The sequence below is a fragment of the Montipora foliosa genome, chromosome 12 (assembly GCF_036669935.1).
Source record: "Montipora foliosa isolate CH-2021 chromosome 12, ASM3666993v2, whole genome shotgun sequence".
Classification (NCBI taxonomy): domain Eukaryota; kingdom Metazoa; phylum Cnidaria; class Anthozoa; order Scleractinia; family Acroporidae; genus Montipora; species Montipora foliosa.
This window is the reverse complement of record NC_090880.1, coordinates 27,393,036-27,403,201: the sequence shown is the minus strand read 5'-3', so window position 1 is coordinate 27,403,201 and position 10,166 is coordinate 27,393,036. Positions and strand designations below refer to the sequence as shown.

General features: G+C 39.8%; 1 long non-coding RNA gene across 1 annotated transcript; it reads right to left on the bottom strand.

Annotated features, from left to right (window-relative positions):
- Positions 1-219: 219 nt before the first annotated feature.
- On the bottom strand, positions 220-9,240 carry LOC137980405 (uncharacterized). The gene is made up of 3 exons (XR_011118510.1): positions 9,120-9,240; positions 4,688-5,056; positions 220-3,433 (listed from the first exon to the last, which is right to left on the bottom strand). It is a non-coding gene; the product is annotated as an uncharacterized lncRNA (long non-coding RNA).
- Positions 9,241-10,166: the final 926 nt, after the last annotated feature.

Here is a 10,166-nt window from a genome sequence, read left to right as displayed (position 1 = left end):
TGATAGTGTCCCATCTGCAAAGCTTATCATTGGATCGCTTAAATACGAAGACGCACTATACGAGGGGTCGCTTCACGCTCTACTTTTGTTCGAATTCATTCTTGCACGACTGATTATCCAAGATGGCGATCAACAAACAACAACAAAGAGACGGGACCCCAAAAAGATATTTCCAGCGCGAGAAAAAGGGACGGGAATTTTAAAAAAGGTGCACGACACATAACACATCATAACTCTTACAGACACATTGCCATTAGGGACTCTTTTGATAGACAAATCATCCGCATTGGCAAAGGCGCCACGCCTTTGTGTTTAAGGAGCTCTTACCCTGTACAATCTTTCGAGCGGCTTGTCTCGCAACGTCATCGGGACACAATCGGGATACTAGTGTAATACACCTTTCATAGGCCAAAAGCCTTACGATAATTGTGGCAAACACCGTTGAGGAATGTAGAATCGAGTTTCACGGTCCTGTCTTGCTACCACGGATATCACTCGCACAAGACCGACGATGTGATTGCTATCGTTGTGGTATCACAACAGTAGCTTTAAAAAAAACTATACCGATTTACACACTAGTCACAAATGAACTCGTTTTAATCAAAAGAGACTGAAATTAGACGACATGAAGCATTGTGTCTGTGCTTTGTCAGTCTCCCTATCATAGAACCAAGCAAATAATTTTCCTGTTGTAATCTTCATTTTTTCCTTGGAAGCGAATTCGATACTTCAAATGTTATGTCACAGGCGCCCCAAGCTCAGTGTGAGGGTAAGCCAACAAAAATATAAGGACTTGCATGGGAATCCCGATAAAAGACCTGAGAAGATAATTTTACGAAAAAATTCTCAATTAAAAAGCCTAACCTTATTGCCATTGTGGGTCGCTCCCTTCCTCTGTGGTTTGTTTTTTTTTTCAGATTCAACGCGAATTGAGCCATTATCAGCCCCTTGGTTGTCAACGGTCATAATAAAATACCAAGGCTGAACACTCTGAATTCTCAGGAGCCTACCAAATGGAGTCAAATATTCCTGAATAAAATGTTCCCACGGTTTCAAATACCACCGTAGAATTCAAGGCAAAGGTTTTTCTTTCATTTCAATCCGCTAGCTGCGCAATCGAAGCCAGCGACGTCAGGCGGCTGTTAGTGACCCAAACGAAACGATAAATCGATGGAAAAGATCCTATTGTACAAACAAAGCCATGTTACCAAGCCTCGAACAAAGGCTTTCCCTCACACTGAGTTTGGGGCGCCTGTCACGGGTTATATGCATCGAGAATGTGTACATCTGCAAGACCCTGCAAGACTTGACATCGCTAATTAAACCCATTAAAACTAATCCTGAAGGAAAACAAAACAAAGTGTTTTATTAATCAATATCTGCTAATCTGATGCAGATCTCAAAGTTCTTGTTTGATTTTCTTCGTTAAAATATCGTGAATGACACAAACAATCAGTGGACACTCATTGCTGGCACTAGCTACGTTTTATACAAAAATTACCTGTATCAGTGTTGTGACAGATTTACAAACTCTAGATTGTGTTTAAAATAGGCTTTTACATGGGTATATAGCGGTATACCAGGATGCGCGAGGGAACTTATGCAGGGGTATTTCTTCATAATACTGGATACGCTATATTAAGAGACACATGAACTACATAAATAGTCTGCTTAGACAGTGTCCCAATGGCCCGCGGGCTCAACAAATGTCACACGATTCGAAAGTGTTATTGTGTTATTGCTCTCAGACAACATGTGACCCAAATTAAGAATTTGCCGTTAAAACTGAGAAGTTCACTCTGCGTTTCGATTGATACCTGATCGTTGTCTTTTTTTGTGTGACCATCTTCGGTTATCTATTTGAATTTCATTTAATTAAATCGGATTTTACAATACATTTCATTCACGAAAGAATCTAACGATTTTGAGTGCCCCTGAAAACAGGATTCAATATTTGCTGAGGCCACTGACCAGGAGCCTCACTATGCACTCTATCCCTGGGTCAAACTTTGCGTGTATCTATCTAATTTTAGAACTAACCCTTCTGTAGGAGACTTACATTTACATCATGCCACAGCAATTTGCATACATTGTTTGTGCTATTTTCGTCTTCGTTTAATAATAACTTTATTCTGATTGGCCATTCTAAACAGGGCGTGCAGATCCCAAGGTAGGGCATTATTCTCCCGTAATGCCCACGGGCCGATTACGGGCTTGCAAAAACAAAGCAAAAGATAATTAAAAAGCCATATAATAAACTACTTACTAATCGAGCTAGCTCGAGCTGTACTGGGGAATATTGGCTCTCGGTCGTTTTTGTACGGACCTCGCTGCGCTCGGTCCGTACTGCCACGACCTCGGGCCAATATTCCCCAGTACGGCCCTCGCGCTCGGTTAGTAAGAAGTTATTAACGCGCAAATTTATATAGATAAAACCGATACTGAACTTTAAGTGCCCCTGTGATCAAAAATTTATGTCCTCAGTTTTTTTCTCTAGATTTTGAAAGTTTGTGTGCTTAACACCTGCCTGGCTAAATTTTGCGCTTTGACTTTTATCCAAAGGCCGTTTACTTTGAGTGTAAGTTTTATTTTTTGTCATCCACAGTTAAATAGTTAACGCGTAAACAATGGATTGAAATTTGAAAACGCTTTGGACATCTTTTTGACATGCGCCGGTTAAGAAATTGCCACCCATGCACTGGCAATGCGAAAAGCATACGGCTAAGAAATTTGGCCAAGCCGGCAAATACCAAAGTGGGAATCACTGTTCTGCCAAAGGTGATATGGTTATATCGTTACCAGTTTCCCCCTCCATCCCCTTTTCCGCTCCTTTACTACATAGATATAGGTGCGTTATATACATAGATATAGGTGCGTTATAGGTGCGAGATGTTAGTAATGTTGTAAGTGTGAGCTACTCATGTACAGTTCTTAGTTTTTCGTTTGACCCTTTTACGACCTAAAAACAGCGAAACCGCCATCGTAGTGGTCCCTTTTTTTATCTCAGTACTGTATTTTAAACTTTATTTCCTCTAGCAATGTTTTCCTGAATAAGTTATTTATTTCTCTACTAATGGTCTTGAGGACAGTCTTTTTCAAACGACATTTACCTTTTCAGAACCATCGCTTCGATACGCATTCCAGTTTGTTCCGTTCAAGCTCAACTCAATTTTGTAAGAAGATACCCACTGAGCATGACTAGGCCTCCCCTGTGTGGCTATTTTCGTCAATACTGTCTCCTTGCCAAGGTCAATTTGCAACCACTGTCCAACGGCACTTGTTCCTGCTGTCCAAGAGCCAGTACTTTGACTTTTTGCCGCATTGTTGAGCCTAGCTTGCCAGGGTTCATGTCTTCTTCCATATGTTGAAGAAGCCGTCACCGCTGAGTTCGGTATGGCCCTACTTTCCATTCCAAGTGGATGACTGCGGCATTCTGTGGTTAGAGTGATAACAAATTTTAAGGTCTTCACGGTTGAACCTTGAGCTGGAAAACCGCGTGTGCCAGCATGATCAATTACGTGAAAGCAATCGCTAGCTGGAACTCGAACTCACATCCTGTGAGAAAACCCTTTCCTTAATCAACAACTTCAACCTGTTTATTCAAGTCTACCTCTGTAATTTGCACGCTTTATACATTTTTGTGTTGTATTTGTACTCATTAACATTTCTCAGATATTTATATTCAGATTTGCCTCTCATGTAACACTTGCACTGAGGATGGCTGGAGTTTCTGCCGAAACATGTTGCTCCGCAACATTGAAAATCGTTGTTTTGTATTTAAAAGTTAACATGTCTCTCCTGTTCTCTAGACCTCTTGGTAAAATACAAAGAATAATAAAGCGACAACTTTCTTATGACAATGGTCTTTCAGGCTTCCCGTATGGTTGTTTCAGTTCAGTTGGTGTACGAATATTCACTGGAATCAGTGTATTTTACTCAGGCTTCATAGACTCGATTCTCTTAAGATTACAACTCCGATAGTCTTAACCTTCCCGAAGAGTACATCAGATTCTGAACACTCCACACAAATATTAAATTCCCCGAACGCACTTGCGAACCTAACAATTACGTCATCACGTACACATGGATTAGCCTCTCAAATTGTTAATCCACTTCAGCTCATTACGCGGCCTGTCGGTTAATGTCCATCAAGTCAGTCGTTTAACATATTAGGCGGCGAACGAGCCTCAAAATAAGCGAGGAAAATTAATTGTGCTGCACGTGAGGCACCCATTTTATTTCATATTTTTGTGGTACTTTACATAACAACGACATGAAATGAGGCCTTGACGACAACTTGAGCATAACAAATGAACCTTCCACACTTTATTATTAATCTGAAATCCGGCGTTCGTATCTATTTACTTTTAGGATAATTCGCCCACATTGTACCACGTGATTCACGAAAGACGTACCATAGTGCAAAGTTATATTTGAAGGTGACATTTTATCGACATTGCCGTCCTATTCTCGGTTTTCACATGACGTCACGACCGCCATGTTGGTGCCCTAAACAAAGAAAAGGAGGCCATGTTGGTGCCCCGACCAAATCCTCCGGGAATTTAACTCTATTATTATGCAAACGCTTCCTTTTGTTTTCGTTGAAAAACATGGCTGTTGATCACGTGAGTGAAAACCAGCAATTTATCTTAAAGTCCACATTACTTCATTTTTGGGCATGACATACCTTCGCAAATCAGGAACGGTGTGCATATCAAATCCATACCACAATCGAGCTGAGTTTTGCAAGGTATAGATCGGAGAGTGTTTATCATGTAGTTTGTATAAAGCTCACGTCTCATGTCTTCTGGGTGAGACGCATGCGTCTTGTCACTCAGTTCACAGCGTTTGTCCATGCGATAAAAGTTGCTACTCGTACATCCGGGATATGCCATGCAACGCACGATACAATCTTCTATTTTGTCTGCGGTCTCTGTCTTGATGGTGTGGTTTCGAAGAACTTGTCCCTGCACGGAGTAAGTTGCTGTGCAAGAACTCGCAAATTCTGACCTCAACACCAAGTAAATGAGTAGAGATATCACGGCAAATTTCATTCCTGTGTCGACAAAGAACAATTTTAAAAGTCTCACAATTTGTAGAGTATTTTTATTACAAGGCGCTAGTAAATTTTGATTTAGATTCATAAAGCTTAGGTCAAAGTCCGGCGTTTGAGCAGAGAAGGGCATTTGAATATAAAACTTAGCGTTATGGAAGTCATTTCGCGATTATTCTGAGTCGTCAAGTAAAATATGTAACAACTAATTTGGATTGATAATGGCATGTTTGAAGAAGAGAAAAATGAAAATTTATGGTAGGGTTCCCACGTTCTTCATATAAATTCTAAAGGCGTTAGTTTTTAAAGAACATCTGGTGCTTCGCCGATGGCTGTTTGAAACACGAGAATTTGGCAGTATAACCCGAATTGTACAAAGTAAAATGCGGACTTTTCAAGTGTTGGTCATTCCTTCGTCTTGGGCAGATATTACAAGGGGGTAACCCTCGAATCGTCAGCTTTGTGAAATTTAGTCATTTTAAATACGTGGCTGCCAGCACGAAATTTCGTGACAAAGTTATTCTACGTTTTACGTGAATGGCATGCGGTGCAGCTGCTGTTGTGTCTACATTTCTTTCATTACTGGGCCAGTTTTGACTACAACAAGGGGCCGAGATATCTCATGGAGTGCCTTAGGGACTTTCAGATCTGCGACGGTCAAGTCAACGAAAACGCCACCTCAAAAACTATCTTTGCACAGTTATTTGTTATAATTTCATCTCTTTCATGTTGCACAATGTGGGCGAAAATAGATTGGTACGAGCGATTTCAGAGCAAAAATAAAGAATGAAAGATTCACATTTGAACGCTCGCGTTGTCGTCAAAACCTCAAATTTGGTGATTTCACGTCGTTGTTGTGCAGAGCACCGCACGAATATCTGCTAAAATGCGTGCCGCACGTGCAGCACGATTATTTTTCCTCTTTTAACCAATGATATTGTAGTTGTTTCTTGGCGTTCTCGTTGACGACCGCGTCGAAGATCTTAAAGTCCCTAATTTTTGTAGCCTGAAGACGCGCTGATTAATTAACTTTTCAATGTTTCACCACAACAGAAGTTTGTTGAACGAACCGGCTTATACTCAAAGTTTGTCAGGTTATCACGGAATAAATCGGTCTGAGAGTTTCAATATGGGCACCGAGCAATTAACGATTAACGTCTCAGTGAGTGCACTCGCGACCACTGAGGTATTTGTTATAATCACCAACAGAGAGACCTGGTAGAGAGAAGTTCGATACAAAAATCTTCAGATTTTTCAAGCCGCACAGACGGGAACAACTGCCAAGGTGTTTTCCTGTCGTTTTAAAAGGCACAAACATTTACTCTATTTTTAATCAATTATTTATGAGAAGAAAGCCGAAGAAAGCACGTTTCACGGCAACTGGTGTTTTAATATTATTCCCATTTAAAAAATTTCACTGAAGCAGTGCCATTAGATTTCGGATGGAACAGCGTGCCTCTAAATTTGACATATAGGGTGCGTTTTTTTGGGAAATTCCGAAAACGGATTCTTGAATCCAAAAATGGATTTTGCGCTTTTTTGGGCAAAATCCAAAAACGGATCATGAATCCAAAGTATCCACACTCGAGGAGGATACTTCGGATTAAATCTAAGTCCGGTTTTTTGAGATTCATCATTTCAGCGTTTTTTTGGGGAAAGGATTTGAAAAAAGTATTTTTGACAAGTGGTTTTCCATGCAAAAATGATATACAACAGCTACCGTACATGACAGTTTAGCCCAAATGTTTTTACCGTACGATCGAAGACATGAAGAGGTCAAAAGTAGTTAGGTTTCCTGCAAATTTCACACCAGAAATTACACTAAAAGTTTCTTGACAGCAACAATATTGTTAGCACCTTTCCTACAGCTAAAAAAGCATGTTTTTCGTCATTTCTTTTTATAGATCGTTAAGGTATTTTTTTCTGGTGGCATTTTCATTTAAGAATTTCTCCAAAACAAACTTAACCGCTATTGCTGTTGATATTTTAGCAAATTCAATAAGAAATGACCAGTCCGCGGTAATGGGTATAAATATTAACTAAAGGGGAAGGAGTATAAGCTTTTACAATATGCAGACGACACCTCCTGTTTCGTGCGAGACATAGATTCAGTTGTAAGACTTTTTGAGAAATTAGAGACTTTTAAAAGTTGTTCGGGATTGGAACTAAACAGATCAAAAACGGAGGCAATGTGGTTGGGAAAAAACAATCCACAACCCACAAATGGCTTGGGCATTAACTGGCTCCTGAAGTGAGTGTGTCTCAGCGCTTGCTTCTCCCGTGACTCGGAAATATCCGTAAAACATAGGTCAATGAACTCACATGATAAAGAGCAACTTCTCTCAAATAGATTCTTGTAACACCTATATACCTCTTTTTGTGGTGTACAATAAAGTTATTATTATTATCATCATAATCATCATCATCATCATTATTATTATTAAACTGTAAACAAAAGTACAAATAACCTGGCAGCGCATGAGTATAGGCTACTTAGAGCCTCTTGTTTGATATGATTTCATTTGTGCACGACCCCACAAGCTATCCAGCGTTAAACATAACATAACGCCGTTGTTATGCAAAGTACCGGAAAATATGTGCTAAAATGCTTGCTGCTCTTGCAGAGATTATTCTTCCACCTTTAACCATCATATAACTGTTCTATAGCGTTATCGTTGCCGTAGCTGTCGTCTTTTCTTAAACTCCTAACTGTAAGTTAGAATACTGATCAAAGTCCAAGTTTCGAAGGCTATTCTCGGTTTTCACATGACGTCACGACCGCCATGTTGGTGCCCTAAACAAAGAAAAGGCGGCCATGTTGGTGCCCCAACCAAATCCTCCGGGAATTTAACTCTATTATTATGCAAACGCTTCCTTTTGTTTTCGTTGAAAAACATGGCTGTTGATCACGTGAGTGAAAACCAGCAATATGGTCTTGTGTCGTTTCTGGTAAAGATGGTCTCAAGATTACTTAGGAACCGGTTAACCGGGGGGGGGGGGGTGTTTGTCCCTTTAAAGATTTGCTTGTGTTCCCTCCTTGTTCCCGAAAGTACTTCCAAAATTGTTTTCAGCTTTGATATGTCTTTGTTCCCCTGTTCCTCAGTTCATAAAATTTTAGCTACGTTCTCTTGTTCCCCCTGGGAGAACCTCAAAATTGCACTTCTTCAGAAGGTGCTACTTGAGGGAATTCTCCGCGCTTAAAATATGTTCATCGAAAGCTCTTTCTATAATCGATTAAACTTCCTCTATTGAACATGAGCTTGTGGATAAATTCAAACGTAGTTTTTAGGATGCAAGCTTTGTTGGTCAGTAATAAATACAAGACATCGCCACCGTGAGCGGTGTCAAATAGGGCGCAAAAAACTGTCCTTTAGAATTCGTAAAGAACAAACATGCCTTTAATTTGTGCTTGATAATCTAAAATCTATGAACTCAGTTTAGTGTTCCAGAAAACTGAAACAGAAATATCATTTGCTTGATTCTTGAAATTATATTCATGGAGAAATTCTACTACCCTAAATGTTCAGGCAGATCCCCTCTGACAAAATTACATGAATGTTATAGTTGTGTCCGTATAAATTTCACTTGTTTGCATTGCTTTATGATGGTTCAATGACCGGACTCCGAAAAGTTGCAAAATGAAGAGTTTTAACGTTAAATTTCGTGTATTAACCGTTAATCACTTGGTGCCCAAATTGAAAACCTCAGCGAACTGATTCACAACCTAATGATGTTTGGGTATAGCCCGGCTAGTTCAACAAACTTCTGTTGTGGTGAGACGGCCACTGAAAAATTAATAACTCATCACATTTTCGCATTACAGGATGAAAACTCGGGGAAAACTGTGAATGGGTTTAAGTGGCTTGTTACTCAGTTGATTGATGAAAATACACTACTGATGAACCGGCTCTTTCTGAAAATGTGACGAACCCTATCTTTTATGGTGCATGCCGTAAAAACACATTATGAACTAGGAAGCACTTATAAAAAAACACAAACTTTAAGTGTACTCTCGATTTACAGGTTGGTATAAGGAAATCTTAAAAGGAATCAACAAACAGCTTACTTTGTTATAATCAGCAACAGAGAGGCCTGGTAGAGAAGTTTTTACACAAAAATGATCTGAAGATTTGTCGAACCGCTCAAATGGCAACAACTGTATGCCAACGTTTCTCCAGATGTTTTTCGCCTATTCGCAGTTTTAAGTAGGCAGTATAAAACTGTTGATTTATTTTCAGTCAATTATTAATGAGAGGAAGTAAGAAAGCCTGTTTAAAGAGGTTCTCTTTCACAGCAACTGATGGGACGGAGTCCAAAGAGAATGGCACTTTAATATTTCATTTTAAAAGTGTCAAACCAGTGTCATTAGATTTGAAGCCGGATGTTGTTAGAGAAAACGTTTTGGGGGAACTGAAATCAACTCTAACACTCTTGGTTGACTCTTCTTTATTCTCCGAATGTGCCTCTGTAACAACAGCAATCGCTAACAACTAACAACTTACTCCCAAGTACTATTAAAGCATTTTTTATACCTACCTGTCAAGCTCGTGCCCATCATTTGTCATAAAACATGTGCCGACATTAGCATATTCTTTCTTTAAGTACGATCTACAGTGAAACCTCTATTAGCCGGCCCAGTGGCCGCTTAATAGAGTTTCGTCAGAAATTAGCATAATCCTCAGTAGAAACGTCACCTTATTCTGAAACAAACACCTTTAGACGCTTGTGACAACTTTTACATAAGAGACAGCTCTAATAACGAACAAAAATACAGTACTGTTAGAAAAAAAAAATTCTCCTGAAAATGTTGAGATAAGGTTCTCCCAACTTAATATGAACAATCTAAACTATGGCGTAAACTGAGTTGATTTTTACAGACTTAACTGATTAGAATGTAATGTGAAGTGCTAGGTATCCTCCCCAGATGAACCATGTGAGCGTTAGCCCTACTGATGGAAATGGGCCGACACAAGGACAGAGAAACCTCTGACCAGGGTGGGAATTGAACCCACGACCTTCGGGTTAAATCACCGCTGCTTTACCGACTGAGCTACAAGGTCAGACGGGAGCAGGTTGTGGGAACTGACGATGTTAAAGTCACGGCAATGAACAT